Source organism: Choloepus didactylus, chromosome 1, assembly GCF_015220235.1.
Source record: "Choloepus didactylus isolate mChoDid1 chromosome 1, mChoDid1.pri, whole genome shotgun sequence".
NCBI classification, from domain to species: domain Eukaryota; kingdom Metazoa; phylum Chordata; class Mammalia; order Pilosa; family Megalonychidae; genus Choloepus; species Choloepus didactylus.
The window spans coordinates 65357654-65372755 of record NC_051307.1 but is presented as its reverse complement, the minus strand read 5'-3'; the positions used below and the strand labels follow the sequence as shown (position 1 = coordinate 65372755).

At 37.3% G+C, this 15102-nt stretch overlaps 2 pseudogenes; one reads left to right on the top strand and one right to left on the bottom strand.

The window, feature by feature from the left end:
- Window positions 1–5365: 5365 nt before the first annotated feature.
- LOC119533973 lies at window positions 5366–6438 on the bottom strand (annotated as a pseudogene).
- A 3205-nt stretch (window positions 6439–9643) lies between these two features.
- LOC119514352 lies at window positions 9644–10268 on the top strand (annotated as a pseudogene).
- The last annotated feature ends 4834 nt before the right edge of the window (window positions 10269–15102 follow it).

The following is a 15102-nucleotide window of genomic DNA, read 5'->3' as shown; positions in this document are numbered from 1 at the left end:
ATCAGACAAGGAAAGAGAGAACGGTCATAAAAATTATATTTTAGTCCAGTAATTGGCCTTTGATCCTCTGCTAACCAAAGTGTCTTGACTTGGGGTAGGTATGAGCAGAGCTGGGCCCTTTCAATAAGCTGGTAAATTTTTATAGACTTGAAAAATGTATATTTGGGATTTATCTTAAGTCTGTCAAACTGACTTGAATTGAACTTTGTTACCCAAGTAGTTGGCACAAAAAAATAACTAAACAAAGCTAGTGAAGGCCATTAATTTCTAAAGTTTAACTGATTGACAGTGAGCGCATCTGTTCCTTGAAAGGCTGTTCTCTTAGCGTATTAATATCCCTGCACAGAGGGCCTCTGTCTGTGTTATGTGGAAATGGCAGGACTCTTTGTCTTCTTGTCGCATTAGCTAACTGGAGTCAAGCACTCAAACTTGAAAGTAATTTTTTTCAGTTGTGGATGATTATTTATAAAACTGGCTTCTTGGACAACTAGTAATTGGACAGTTAGATAAACTACTCATATAGTTGAGAAGGAGCCAATGGTTATTTTTCAAGGGTTGTTGGAAAGCATTAGGCAGTTGATTCATTGTTTTCTTTGTCATCCTTAGCAATTCTGCTTTTGTTATGGGATTTTAGAAAAATAATTTGTAGCATACTCAGTGCAGAGCCTTGGAGTTCTTTTTTTTTTTTTTTTTTTTTTTCCTCTGCATATAAACCATATTTATTTTTTATTTTTAAATAATTTCAAGCTTACAGAAATACTGTGAGAATAGTACCAAGAACCACCATATACTCTACTTAAAATCACCAATTTTTAATATTTTGCTATATTTGCTTTATCATTCTCTGTTATAAAATAATGATATATTATAATGCTATAATAAATATTATATATGTATAATTGCTTTCTGAACAATTTGAGAGTAGGATGCATAGATAATGTCCCTTTCCTCCTCATTACTTCAGTGTATATTTTCTAAGAATAAGGACATTCTGTTATATAACCATGGTATATTTACCAAATTCAAATACTGATAGAATACTTTTATCTATTAACAGTCCACATTTCAATTTTGTAGGTTGTCCCAATGATGTTCCTTTTGGCACTTAAAAAAATGCAGTTTGAGAATTCAGTCCTGGATTATGTACTGTGTTGATTATCATAACATATCTCTTCAGTCTTCTTTCATCTGAAACAGTTTCTCAACTTTTTTTTTTTGTCATTTAATTGCATTGGCATTTTTGAAGAATACTGATCAGTTACGAGAATGATCTTAAATTTGGGTTTGTCTGATGTTTCCTCATGATTAGATTCAGATTATGCATATTTTGCCTGGTACACGATGTGCTGGGTAACCCTGTCTCCATAGCTATGCCATGCCTATATGTCTAAACCGATGAGACCAGAGCACTTTATCTTTCAGTCTCCTACTTCTCAGTTTATACATCAGGTCGAGCTCTACCTATTCCACAAGGCCGTCCAGTCAACACTGACTCCTCCCTTTTCTGAAGTACTTCACCACTCCTTGTCTATTTTGCTCATTTAGGTACTACAGGATATGTTGCCTTGCATTGTTCTTTTTTTTTTTTTTTTTTTAATCTTCATTTTATTGAGATATATTCACATACCATGCAGTCATACAAAACAAATCGTACTTTCGATTGTTTACAGTACCATTACATAGTGGTACATTCACCACCCAAATAAATCCCTGACACCTTCATTAGCACACACACAAAAATAACAAGAATAATAATTAGAGTGAAAAAGAGCAATTGAAGTAAAAAAGAACACTGGGTACCTTTGTTTGTTTCCTTCCCCTATTTTTCTACTCATCCATCCATAAACTAGACAAAGTGGAGTGTGGTCCTTATGGCTTTCCCAGTCCCATTGTCACCCCTCATAAGCTACATTTTTATACAACTGTCTTCGAGATTCATGGGTTCTGGGTTGTAGTTTGATAGTTTCAGGTATCCACCACCAGCTACCCCAATTCTTTAGAACCTAAAAAGGGTTGTCTAAAGTGTGCATAAGAGTGCCCACCAGAGTGACCTCTCGGCTCCTTTTGGAATCTCTCTGCCACTGAAGCTTATTTCATTTCCTTTCACATCCCCCTTTTGGTCAAGAAGATGTTCTCCGTCCCACGATGCCAGGTCTACATTCCTCCCCGGGAGTCATATTCCACGTTGCCAGGGAGATTCACTCCCCTGGGTGTCTGATCCCACGTAGTGGGGAGGGCAGTGATTTCACCTTTCAAGTTGGCTTAGCTAGAGAGACAGGGCCACGTCTGAGCAACAAAGAGGCATTCAGGAGGAGGCTCTTAGGCACAACCATAGGGAGGCCTAGCCTCTCCTTTGCAGCAACCGTCTTCCCAAGGGTAAAACCTGTGGTAGAGGGCTCAACCCATCAAACCACCAGTCCCCTATGTCTGTGGTCATGTTAGCAACCATGGAGGTGGGGTAGGCGAACACCCCTGCATTCTCCACAGGCTCCTCAAGGGGGCACTACATCTTTTTTTTTTTCCTTGTTTTTCTTTTTTCTTTTTTTTTTTTTAACTTTCCCTTCTTTTTTAAATCAACTGTATGATAAAAAAGTTAAAAAGAAAACAAACATACAATAAAAGAACATTTTAAAGAGACCGTAACAAGGGAGTAAGAAAAAGACAATTAACCTAAGATAACTGCTTAACTTCCAACATGTTCCTACTTTACCCCAAGAAAGTTACCTAATATAGCAACATTTCTGTGAACTTGCTCCTACTATATCCATCGGAAATTAACAGACCATAGTCATTCCTGGGCATCCCCAGAACGTTAAATAGCTTATCTGTTCTTCTTGGATTATTGTTCCCCCTTCCTTAATTGCTCTCTATTGCTAGTTCCCCTACATTCTACATTATAAACCATTTGTTTTACATTTTTCAAAGTTCACATTAGTGGTAGCATATAATATTTCTCTTTTTGTGCCTGGCTTATTTCGCTCAGCATTATGGCTTCAAGGTTCATCCATGTTGTCATATGTTTCACGAGATCGTTCCTTCTTACTGCCATGTAGTATTCCATCGTGTGTATATACCACATTTTATTTATCCACTCATCTGTTGAAGGACATTTGGGTTGTTTCCATCTCTTGGCAATTGTGAATAATGCTGCTATGAACATTGGCATGCAGATATCTGTTCGTGTCACTGCTTTCCGATCTTCCGGGTATATACTGAGAAGTGCAATCGCTGGATCGAATGGTAACTCTATATCTAGTTTTCTAACGAACTGCCAAGCTGACTTCCAGAGTGGCTGAACCATTATACAGTCCCACCAACAATGAATAAGAGTTCCAATTTCTCCACATCCCCTCCAGCATTTGTAGTTTCCTGTTTGTTTAATGGCAGCCATTCTAACCGGTGTTAGATGGTATCTCATTGTGGTGTTAATTTGCATCTCTCTAATAGCTAGTGAAGCTGAACATTTTTTCATGTGTTTCTTGGCCATTTGTATTTCCTCTTCAGAGAACTGTCTTTTCACATCTTTTGCCCATTTTATAATTGGGCCGACTGTACTATTGTCATTGAGTTGTAGGATTTCTTTATATATGCAAGATATCAGTCTTTTGTCAGATACATGGTTTCCAAAAATTTTTTCCCATTGAGTTGGCTGCCTCTTTACCTTTTTGAGAAATTCCTTTGAGGTGCAGAAACTTCTAAGCTTGAGGAGTTCCCATTTATCTATTTTCTCTTTTGTTGCTTGTGCTTTGGGTGTAAAGTCTAGGAAGTGGCCGCCTAATACAAGGTCTTGAAGATGTTTTCCTACATTATCTTCTAGGAGTTTTATGGTAGTTTCTTTTATATTGAGATCTTTGGTCCATTTTGAGTTAATTTTTGTGTAGGGGGTGAGGTAGGGGTCCTCTTTCATTCTTTTGGATATGGATATCCAACTCTCCCAGCCCCATTTGTTGAAAAGACCATTATGACTCAGTTCAGTGACTTTGGGGGCCTTATCAAAGATCAGTCGGCCATAGATCTGAGGGTCTATCTCTGAATTCTCAATTCGATTCCATTGATCTATATGTCTATCTTTGTGCCAGTACCATGCTGTTTTGGCAACTGTGGCTTTATAATAAGCTAGTTGAAGACTTTTAAGGAAGAGAGAGAGGACCTTCACCTACTCTTCGGCTAGCCAGCGAAGTATTTCCTAGGAGTTCATCAAACACCTTCATCAGAGTTGCCAGTTTGCTGCCTGCCCTATGAATTTTGACTCATGTATCCCCACAGTTGCATGAGACACTTTTATAAAATCTGATATTTACAGATATCTCTGTTGATTCTGTTTCCCTAGAGAGCCCTAACTAATACAATGTCCCACAGGTTCCTCAGGCTCTGGTCACTTTTCTTCATTCTTTCTTCCTTCTGCTCAGACTGGATGATTTCACTAATGTTATCTTCAAGTCCACTGATTCTTCTGCCAGCTCCACCCTGCTCTTGAACCCCTTTAGGGAATTTTAAATTTGTTCCTATGGTCTTCAGCTCTGTTTGGTTCCTCTTCATAATTTCCATGTCTCTATTGATATTCTCTTTGCATTCATCTATCATTTTCCTGATTTCCTTTAGTTCTTTGTCCATATTTTCCTTTAGCTGTTTGAGCATATTTAGGACATTTTAAAAGTCTTTGTCTTAGAAATTCTAGTTACATGAGTTTCAAAGACTGGCTCTTTATGTTTTATTATTATTTTTTTTCATCTCCATCACTGATGGAATTTTTTACTGGTCATTCCTCAGAAATAAATCCATCCACAAGGAATTCAAAACAGTGAAAATAAATTTTATGCCATAGAGTATTTTTTTTTTGAAATTTAAAGAAAAAATTTATTGAAGATCTAAAAAGCAATTCCTAAAAGATTGACATTTCCAGAAAACTGTAGCTACACAATGCATTGCATCTGTCATGTTAAAACGTGCATTAGACACAAATACGAAAACCATGAGATGAGCCACCATTCTTCAACAATCTGAGCAAAGATAAAATGCCTAAGGAACAACATGGATGACCTGCAAAGGATGGGCTCTTTACTTTAAGCACCGTAAAGAAAAAAGAAAGAAAGAAAAAAGAGCACAAATGGATGAGTATGTTCAGTTATATACACTGAATTGAACCTTTGGCACTAATCAGAGCATTTTGTCATATAGCATTAACACATATTATAAAAGTGCATCGTGTCAAAGGAATAGAACCACCAGCATTCAAAAGCAGCTTTGCCAATTAGGCCATAAAACACTCTACAGCATTCTGTTGTCCATCACTGAATACACTGGCAGCAATTTTGAAATTAAAAAAAAAAAAGAAAAGAAAAGAAAAAAAGGAGAATAACCCCATTTATTTTCTGTTTAAAATCAAACAGAAACGAACATACATCAATTCTGTTATAAGTTAACATTTTCAAAGTACATCATTTGTACATGAAGACTAGGAACAAAAATGTGTTAACAGAGATTCAAACATAAGTGAGTGTCAGCAGTCTCACACAGCTTTCTGGTGGTACTCAAGAGGAATCACTTCATAATCACTGGCACTAAACAAAGTCACAGAATTCTTTGCCAGATACTTTAGGAAATCATGAAGATAGTTCAGTAATAAAGCAAGGCTCTTCTCTTCCAGAGGTATATAGGCCAACATTGCTCCAGTTCGTACACATAATCTCAGTAGGTGTGGCACTCCATACACCTGGGACATGGGTGCATCTGGGTGATCTGCAAGGATTTCAGCATTCTGTGTTCTCTCAAATTTGTAGAGTAGCTGAGTGCCCAACATTGCATTGAAGTATTCTTTTATCCCTGCCACAACTTCATTAACAGCATATTCCTTATTATCTGTGTTTCCTTGATGATTTCTTATAATTTGCATAATCCTCTACAATGGAATCCACATTCTTCTTGGCAGGAAGATAAAAGAGCTGTTTTTGTCTGGTAATTAAGTCCCAGTCATCAACAAGCCATGGTTTTAGTTCTTCAGGAATCTTTAATTTCAACTCTGTTCATGAATGTTTCCTCATTTTCAACAGTAGCATCTGCTCGGGTCCTTTTCTTCCGAGGAAGCTGAGGTGTCTCACTGGTGCTGCCACCATCTCCATTTCCAGGTGTTTTCTGTTTGATCTTTTTTGTTTTCACTTCAACATTTTTCTGCTGCAGACCAGATGTTTTCTTTCCTGGGGGAGCCCCTCTCATCTTCGCCTCTGCATACTGCTCCTGATTGGCTTTTTGAAGTTTTCTCTGTTTCTGCAGATTGGTGTCCACGTATTTGAGTACTCCGCTTTCTGGAACCCATTCATCCCAGTTTTTATTCCAACCACTGTAATGTATAAAGTATTTCACTTGCTTGTCCTTTATGACAACCCTTACACACTTTGCTTCATAAAGCGGAGGCCCATGAAAGCACAGCACTTGCTCATCCTCCTGGAATTTAGGCTTCGGGTCCTGCTTCGGCGCTACTTATAAATGATTCGCCACCTCCTCCTTCTCCCACCACCCCCGACTACCGCCCCTACTCTCTACCCCACCCAGCCTAGCATCAGATGCGCCATCAGGCACTCCACAGAGTAGTATTAACGCTGCCAAAATGCAATATACCAGAAATGGATTGGCTTTTACAATTATTAGGGTTTATTAGTTCACAAATTTACAGTTGTAAGGCCATAAAAATGTCCCAGTTAAGGCATCAACAGGATGATACCTTCTCTGAAGAAAGGCCAATGGCACTGGGGTTCCTCTGTCACATGAGAAGGCACATGGCTGGAGTCTACTGGTCCTCTCCTGGGTTTAGTTTCTGGTTTCCGTGGGTTTCTTCAAATGTCTCTGGGCTTCTGTCTTAGCTTCTGTCTCTTAGCTTCTCCTGGGCCAAACTCTGGATTACATATCTTAGCTTCTCTGAGCTCTCTCCAAAATGTCTCTGTCTTTTATCCTTCTATAAAGGACTCCAGTAAAGACGATTAAGACCCGCCTTGAATGGGTGGGGTCACATCTCCATGGAAACAACCTAATCAAAAGTCCCACTTAAAATAGATCTGCTCTCCCAAGACTGGATTAAAAGAACAGTCTTTTCTGGGATACATAATAGATTAAAACCAGCACAAAAACTTAAGCTTTTTTTAAAATGAAAATTGAAGAGCAGTATTTAAGGTTTCCTTCTATTCTGTTTTTAATTACTTGCTTAATTAATATCTAGCCACAAAGGAGACTGGCAAATTGTGTTTCACTATTGCTTTCCCCATCTCTACATATTGAGCTCCTTATTTAAATTCATAGTAAATGTTGGTGCCTTCCATAACGCTGATGGCAGGCATGCTTCCAGAACACTAGGCAATAATTCAGTCAGTGCAGTCACATCTTTGAGTGTCAACTGAAACTCAGCTGAAACATCTCTTATCCTCTTGCTGCATAGGTATTTTGAAATGTCTATATAACAAAGATGTTTTCATATCCATGGTTAGAAGGTCATTACTATATAATATCTTCATTGATAGTCCTACTCTGATTGGAAGTTTTCATAACTAACTCTGCCCCTAGATGTACAGGTCCTGGACCAGGGAACACAGTGAATTTAGTACAGCTATGCCCAATACAGATAATAAAGTATTTGTCTTTTTTCTTTCTCAAATTGCAGGTAGAGTATAAGGAAAACCTATTCTGTCTGTGCCTGAGAGAACTGTGCCTGATTTTGGTCTTTTAGAGAACATTTGAACTCATAATTTACCAGTGTGAAAGGTTTACTGATGTCACTTAAACATCAGCAGTGAGACCAAATGATATAACATTGTTTTATGCCTTAGTGCTTTCCAGGTCACTGTTACCTCTACCATGGTGGATGACAATTCTCCTCCATCATCTTCCCTAGCAAAGAGATAAATTAAGAACCATCTGAAAATTAGTTAGGGGACTGAAAAACTCTGTGAAATAACCTAATTCTTCCGTATTATGACTGTAATAAAGCTGCCGAGGATGTATTTAATTTTGAGATTTTAGAAGTTGGTTCCATAAGTGAGCCAGAGACTAACACATGTTCCTTGCAACCTTGACATCATGAGATGGAGGAGTGGAGGCAAGAAGGCACTTACGTTGTTCTCGGTTGGGAAATATCAAACTACCACACCTATTTGGATGCAAAGCACCGTTATTCATTTTGACGGCAAATGAAACTGATCATTAAATATCTTGTTTAAAATGGTATTAAATTTCCTATAGCCTGATGGATAGCATATGTATATTTGTAACTTATGTTTCTAAGAGCTTTAATTGCTTCCTGTTTTAATGCAATTATTTTTAAAATTGTAACTGTATCTCACTTAGATGTGCTGATGATGGAATCCGAATTCAAGATAAGACAGTGACATTAATTCCAAAGGAGAATTTTTATTTTTGGAGATGGAGGTATGAGGTTATTTCCATTAAATACCCCAGTGATCAAAAATTTCTTTGTTCATTTGTGTGCCACATTGAACAGCAACATCTCTCAAAGTTTGTCAACTGGGAAAAAAAAGTGTTTACACCTATTTTTCTTAAGTAAATTTAGTTATGTCATCAATAGTCTACAGTTGTTTGTTGTTGATTTGAGCTCTCTTAAGAAATTATTTTATTTTAAAGGAACATATGCTTTGAATAACAATTCTCTGGGCATGTTTAACTAACCTAGATGAGAAAACCATGGTGCTGGTGCTGTTTAATTGTGAATAGATCGATACAAGATTGGATATTGGTATAATATATATATATATATATATAATTTTAGTATGTAGAATATTTGTGCTTTAAAAAAAAGTTCAAGTAAGGGAAAAAAAAAAGCTTGCAGCAAACTATCCTAAATGGTTAAGGGTCTAAAATGTTCATTCTAAGATTGGAAATAAGACCTTTCATCCAGCAACCTTGCTAAATTCCCTTATTAATTTAAGTAGCTCGGGTTTTCTACCTACCAAATTATGTCATCTGCAAATATCAAAGTTTTATTTCTACTTTTCCAATCCTTCACACTTGCCTTATCAATCTAAGACTTGTAGCACAGTGTTAAATAGATGTGATAGCCAGCATCCTTTTCTTATTTCCATTCTCAGAGTGAAAAATTTCAACATATCACTATTTAGAATGCTTTGCTGTAGATTTTAGCAGACATTTTTTTATCAGATGAATAAAGTTCCCTTCTAAGTTTTCTAAGATGATTTTTTGAGTGGATGATTACTTTTACCATACCCTTATTTTCTTTTGGTATCTCATTCCAAAAATGTGGAAAATTTAATTGATGTATCGAATGTGAAAGCAACTATTTATTTCTGGAATATATCATTAGATTCAGTTTGCTAATATTTTAGTTTAGGCTTTTTAAATCTATGTTTGAGTGGGATTGACTTCCTTTGTTCCAGTTGTTCTTCCCTAAAGAAAATACTCAGGATTGGAAAGAAAGAAGCACAGGGATCCCTGTGATTTGAGGAGTCTAGAATGAGCCAATGCCTATGCCTGTATGAACTGTTTCCTTGGGCCATCGATATTTGACTGTGGGTATAGCAGCTGCCAAGTAGTCTGCTCCAGAACATGGAAGGAACCTGTGAATCTTTTTCCTGTCCACATCAGAAATAAGCAGTCCTATCTTCAACTAGCAACACATGCCAGGATGTTCAAAAGGCTCAGCTCCCATTTACAGCAAAAAGTCCCAGAAGATTACTACTGTATGAAACATCTGGAACCACCACAGCTATTCTGTGATGATAAGCAAATCATGCTTTGTGTTTCCTGTCCCAAGAGCACAAGAATCACATGTTCAATGGAGTAGATGAAACTGCTGTGAATTACAGGAAGTTATTCCAAGAGATATCGAACACATTGAAGGAGAGACTTGAAGTAGCTAAAAGGATATGGCTGATGAGTAAGAAAGAATGGTGATGATTCAGGCAGAGGAACAGAATTTAAAGAGATGATTGAGTTTGAATATAGGATAAGGTTCCAGTTGTTGAATGAAGAGAATGAGATGAACTTCTTGAAACTGCAAGGATGCTTATTCAACCTGAATATGAGAGAAGCCAGTCTGAATCATCTGATAGGGTTTGCCAGAGAGCCAGAAGAGAAGTCCCAGGAGATCCAAGAGACTAAACAGTTGGGGAAGAGAGAACATGAATAAACTGAAGGAGAGTGAAGTCAGGGTCTCTGAACAGATTAGCAGCTTCCAAAGCATCACCATGGAGCTAGAAAAGTGTGGGGAATCTGCCTTATCACTGCTCCAGAATGCAAGAAAGGAGTGAGTCACTAACTGCTTCAGTGTCTACAGCTTGCCCATATCACAAACTTAATTCACTTTTTAAATGCAATTTTAATTTTTTAATGCAGTTTCATTACGATATCTTCACATACCATACAATACGTCCAAAGCGTACACACCCAAGTTTTTGCCAAATAACAGGAATGAGCAAAATGCTAAACATATACTTTGGATCTTGAAATAGCCAATCATTATCTAGTCTTATCTGAGGATCTGAGATGTGTGAGATTTGGAAATATCCTCCAGGTTTTTTTCTGATAACCCAGAGAGATTTGACTTCAGTGCCACTGTGTTGGCTGTGGAGGGCTTCACCTCAGGGAGGCATTATTGGGAGGTGTGATAGAGTCCAGGCCTTTGACCACAGGTTACCTGAGCCAAGGGCCCCCACCCACTCCCTCCTCCTCGTGGGATGGCCAGATAAAAACCCAGCCAAGGGTCTCCTCCTGTTCTGGAAATGTGTAGATAAGACCGGGAGCCCACTGTATGTAAAAAGCAGTCCAAACCAGTACTGTGCATGCGCTGAAAGAGGGACCCTGAACTTAAAGTGACTCTAGAACATAAAATACCCTGGGAGCAGAATTAAAGTGAGGAGGAACAACAGGAAAAAGAAACACTGGACCCAAAAAGAAGGCAAGAGTTCCATTCATTACCAGCTCCCACAAGGACACAGGCCACCACTATCACAATAAAGGACCAATTAGCAGAAGTAGCTAGTTTGCAATCCCTAATTTGAATATTTTAAACAGCCAATGGCAATAGTTAACCTGCAGTTGCTAATTTAGAGATTTACCAATCACCATATGCCAATACCCCAAACATTCTTGTTTCCACCTCCCTTTGATTTTAATAAAAATCTATGTTTCTCAAGTTCAGGGAGGCAGGTTTGAGATTTGAAGTCCCCTGTCTCTGTCAGCTATTAAATCACTTTTCTTTGCAACCAAACCAGTGTGATGAGTCATTTCTGCTATGCTGGGCAAGGACCCAAAATCCACAGGGTCTCTTCCAGGTGGATGTAGAAAAGGCTACAAAGTGGCAGTTGGGCATATACAAGGACTCTGCCCTGGTGATTGCAAAACCTTGTGACTAACCTTCACTTGTACCCATTTATCCAGTTTTTTGACTTTAGAGTCTTATGATCACTAATGACAGCCTGTTTATTAATGAAAGGTCTTGGGTCACCCCAGAACTAACCTGGCCCAAGTCCAAAGTTTATCTTGATAACTGGAGCTGGATCTAACCAAAGTGGGCCTGCCTGACATGAGTAGCAGCTTTAACCTATAGGTTACCTATACCTCATTATAATACTAAAAATCACACCCATCATCATATAAAGGCCATCATTTTCTTACATACATTCTGTGTCTAAGCATGTAATCAATCTGCACATGCTTAATAATTAAATCACCTCTAATTACATCATCGGGGCCATGGTGCTCATTATCCTATCTTTTGATACAATCAGAATTATTGCAGTTTGGCGAGACAGATTTTTGGACAGACTGACTGGCCATCTGCTCTTCTGCTTCGCACCTAGCAATAAACTCTCTCTTTGTAACCCAGTGTCTCAGGAACCGGCATTTGCACGCATCAGGCAAAGAATCGCCTGCCTTGGTCTGGTAACATTGATTCTCCTGCTGGAGTCCTTTACACGAGGCTAAAATACAGGGAGAAACACACAGAAGCTGAGAGGACACAGAAGTTCAGGAAAAAAGCCACAGATGGAGCAGCTAGAAGAAAAAAGCAATGAAACTCAGGAGAGGACCAGCAGACACTGCCATGTGCCTTGCCATGTAGCCAGGAGTCCAGGATTGCCGGATCGCCTGTTGATGACTTGATTTGGACACTTTCACAGCCTCAGAACTGTAAGCTTGTAAACCAATAAATTCCCATTGTTAAAAGCCAGTCCATTTCTGGTATATTGCATTTTGGCAGCATTGGTGAACTAAGACAAGTTGGAACCCAGTTAAACACCCCAGAGCCTTTGTATTTGTGTGGTTTAGCCCCCATTTAGTAGAAGAGGTTGCATTCGAGTGGAGCCATGAATAACTAAAGGGCTCAACACTGAATAGATTAACAAATGCATATGCAACATAGGATTGGGAAATTAAATGGAAATTATAATCTGGCCTCGCATTAACTGAAGTCTTTAGGTCTGGGTTGAGGACTCCAGACATAGTTCTTAAAACACTGGCAAAATTCATTGATTAACTCCAGGAGCTTTATTTTGGATTTTTCATGATTTTCATAAAAAGGACCATATCATCTGCAAATAGGTTTACTTCTTCCTTTCCAATTTGGATAACTTTATTTAGTTTTCTTGCCTAACTGCACTGGCAAGAACTTCCACTACAATGTTGAATAACAGGTGACAGTGGGCATCATGGTATTGTTCTTGATCTTAAAGGTAAACTTTCAGTCTTTCACCATTAAGTAGGATGTTAGCTGTAGGCTTGGGCTTTTCATGTATGTCCTTTATCACGTTGATGATTCCTAGTGTTCTAAGTTTTTATCAAGAAGGGGTGGTGGCTTTTGTCAAATGCCTTTTCTGCATCAACAGGATCATGTTTTTTTTTTTTCCTTCATTGTGTTCATGTGGTGTATTACATTGATTTTCTCATCCCAACCTTGCATACTAGGGATAAATTTCATTTGATCATGGTGTGTAATTGTTTTAAGATGCTGTTGGATTCAGTTTGCTAGTATTTCACTGAGGATTTTTACATCTATATTCCCTAGAGGTAACTGGTTTATAGTTTTCTTTTCTTCTCGTATCTTTATCTAGCTTTTGTATGAGGTAGTGCATTGTGAACGTAATTAACAGCACTGAAATATATATCTGAATATGATTAAAAGAGGAAACATTAGGTAACAGAAGAAAAAATTAAAAAAAAAATCCAGGAACTACACTATGCACTGAACCCTAAGTTAAACCATGGACTATAGTTAATTGTACAGTTATAAAAATGTGCTATCATCAACTGTAACAAATGTTCCACACCAATGCAACATGTTGGTGGTGGGGTCGTATGTGGGAAACCTGTATTTTATGCATTATTTTTCTGTAAACCTTCAACTTCTCTAATAAAGAAAAAAAGGTTAAAACTATCAAGAGGTAATAAAAGAAAAGGCTGACAGATTTTACTACATAGAAATAGAAACTTTTTGTATGGAAAAATATTAATGTAATGAAAGCCAAAAGACAACTAACAAACTGGGGGAAAGTATTTAACATGATAGAAAAGATTAAAAAAAAAAAAGCAAAATAAGAATGACATTAATAGACTATTCATAGAGAAAAGATATTGAAATGGCCCTTTGACATATAAAAAGATGCTGAACCTTGACTCATGGGTATAGATGCAAAACTAAAGCTACACTGAAATATCATCTTTCACATATCAAATTGACAAAAATTTAAAAAGCACAACACATTCTCTTGACAAGGCTGTGTACAAAGAGGCTCTCTGACATACTGCTAGTGGGAAAGTCAACTGGTAAATCCTTTTGAAGCAGACCTTGACAATATCTAACAAAATTACATGTGCACTTACACTTTGACCCAACAATCATAATACTGGGAATTTACCTGCAGACAGACCTCAACAACATGAAAGTACATACTTACAAGGTTATTCAACTGCAGTATTGTAACAGCAAGATACTGAAAGCAACCTAAATGCCCACACAGAAGAGTAATTGAATGAACTATGGTACATTCACACAATAGGGTACTAATTTCTCATTTATGCAAAAAGAAACGAGAACAAAACAGATACTACCCATGGGGGTAGGTGGGAACAGGAGAGAAAGGATAGGGAGTAGTGACACTTTTTGTATAGTTCCTTTAGAACTATGCTAATGTTTCACATACCTAAAAAAATAAATAATGAATGCTGTACTCTGGTTAGTAGTTTTGTTTCAGAGGGGAATGGGTAATTCTGAAACTATTTTACGTGTACTCTAGAACTTAGCAAATAAGGAAACGTATTAGAGATAATCAAAACCAAGTTTCTCACTCTTTTGGAAAAAGGAGTTGGAAATATAGAAAGGAGGAAGACTAGAATGAACTCTGTGGTATTGAACTGGGATTGGAAGCATCAATATTAAAAAATGATCAGAGAAACAGGCTATTTAACTTGTGGAGGGCAGGCAGGGATGCAGGGCAGAATGATAGCTTCAAATATTTGAAGAAAGCTACTGCATTTAAAAAAAATAAAAAAAATAGATACATGATGTATACTGTGGTACATTCATAAAATAGACTACTAATCAGCAGGTAAAATAAATGAACTAGAGCTATATATATTGACATGGATCTATCTCAGAAAAATAATATTAAATGAAAAACATTTCATAATGAGCCTACAAGTATGATAACATTTAGGTAAAAGTTCAAAAATACGAAATGACAACATACACTGCTTTATGGGCATATACAAATATAATATGTAAAATTAGGAATAAAATATTTGTAAATGATTTTCTCTAGAGAGTAAAAAAGAACAGTATGACAATGTTTTTTTCCTATATCAAATCTGAGGAAAATAAAGCAATCAGTTTTATAAAGCTGAATGATAAATGGTAATCATGTTACTCTATATTCTTCTCCAGTGTCTGAAATATTTCATGTTAAGAAAATAAAACAATATAATTTAGGCAAGGGAAACATGTGAGATTTGTTATTTTTTAAACATGCCATGCTTTAAAATTACATTTTAACCTTCATGTATTAAATAATCCTCAAGTGTTAAAAAATCTCTCTGTTGTTAATGTCAAGGTTTCTTATGATTTGCCTAGCTCTTTCTATGGTAATATCT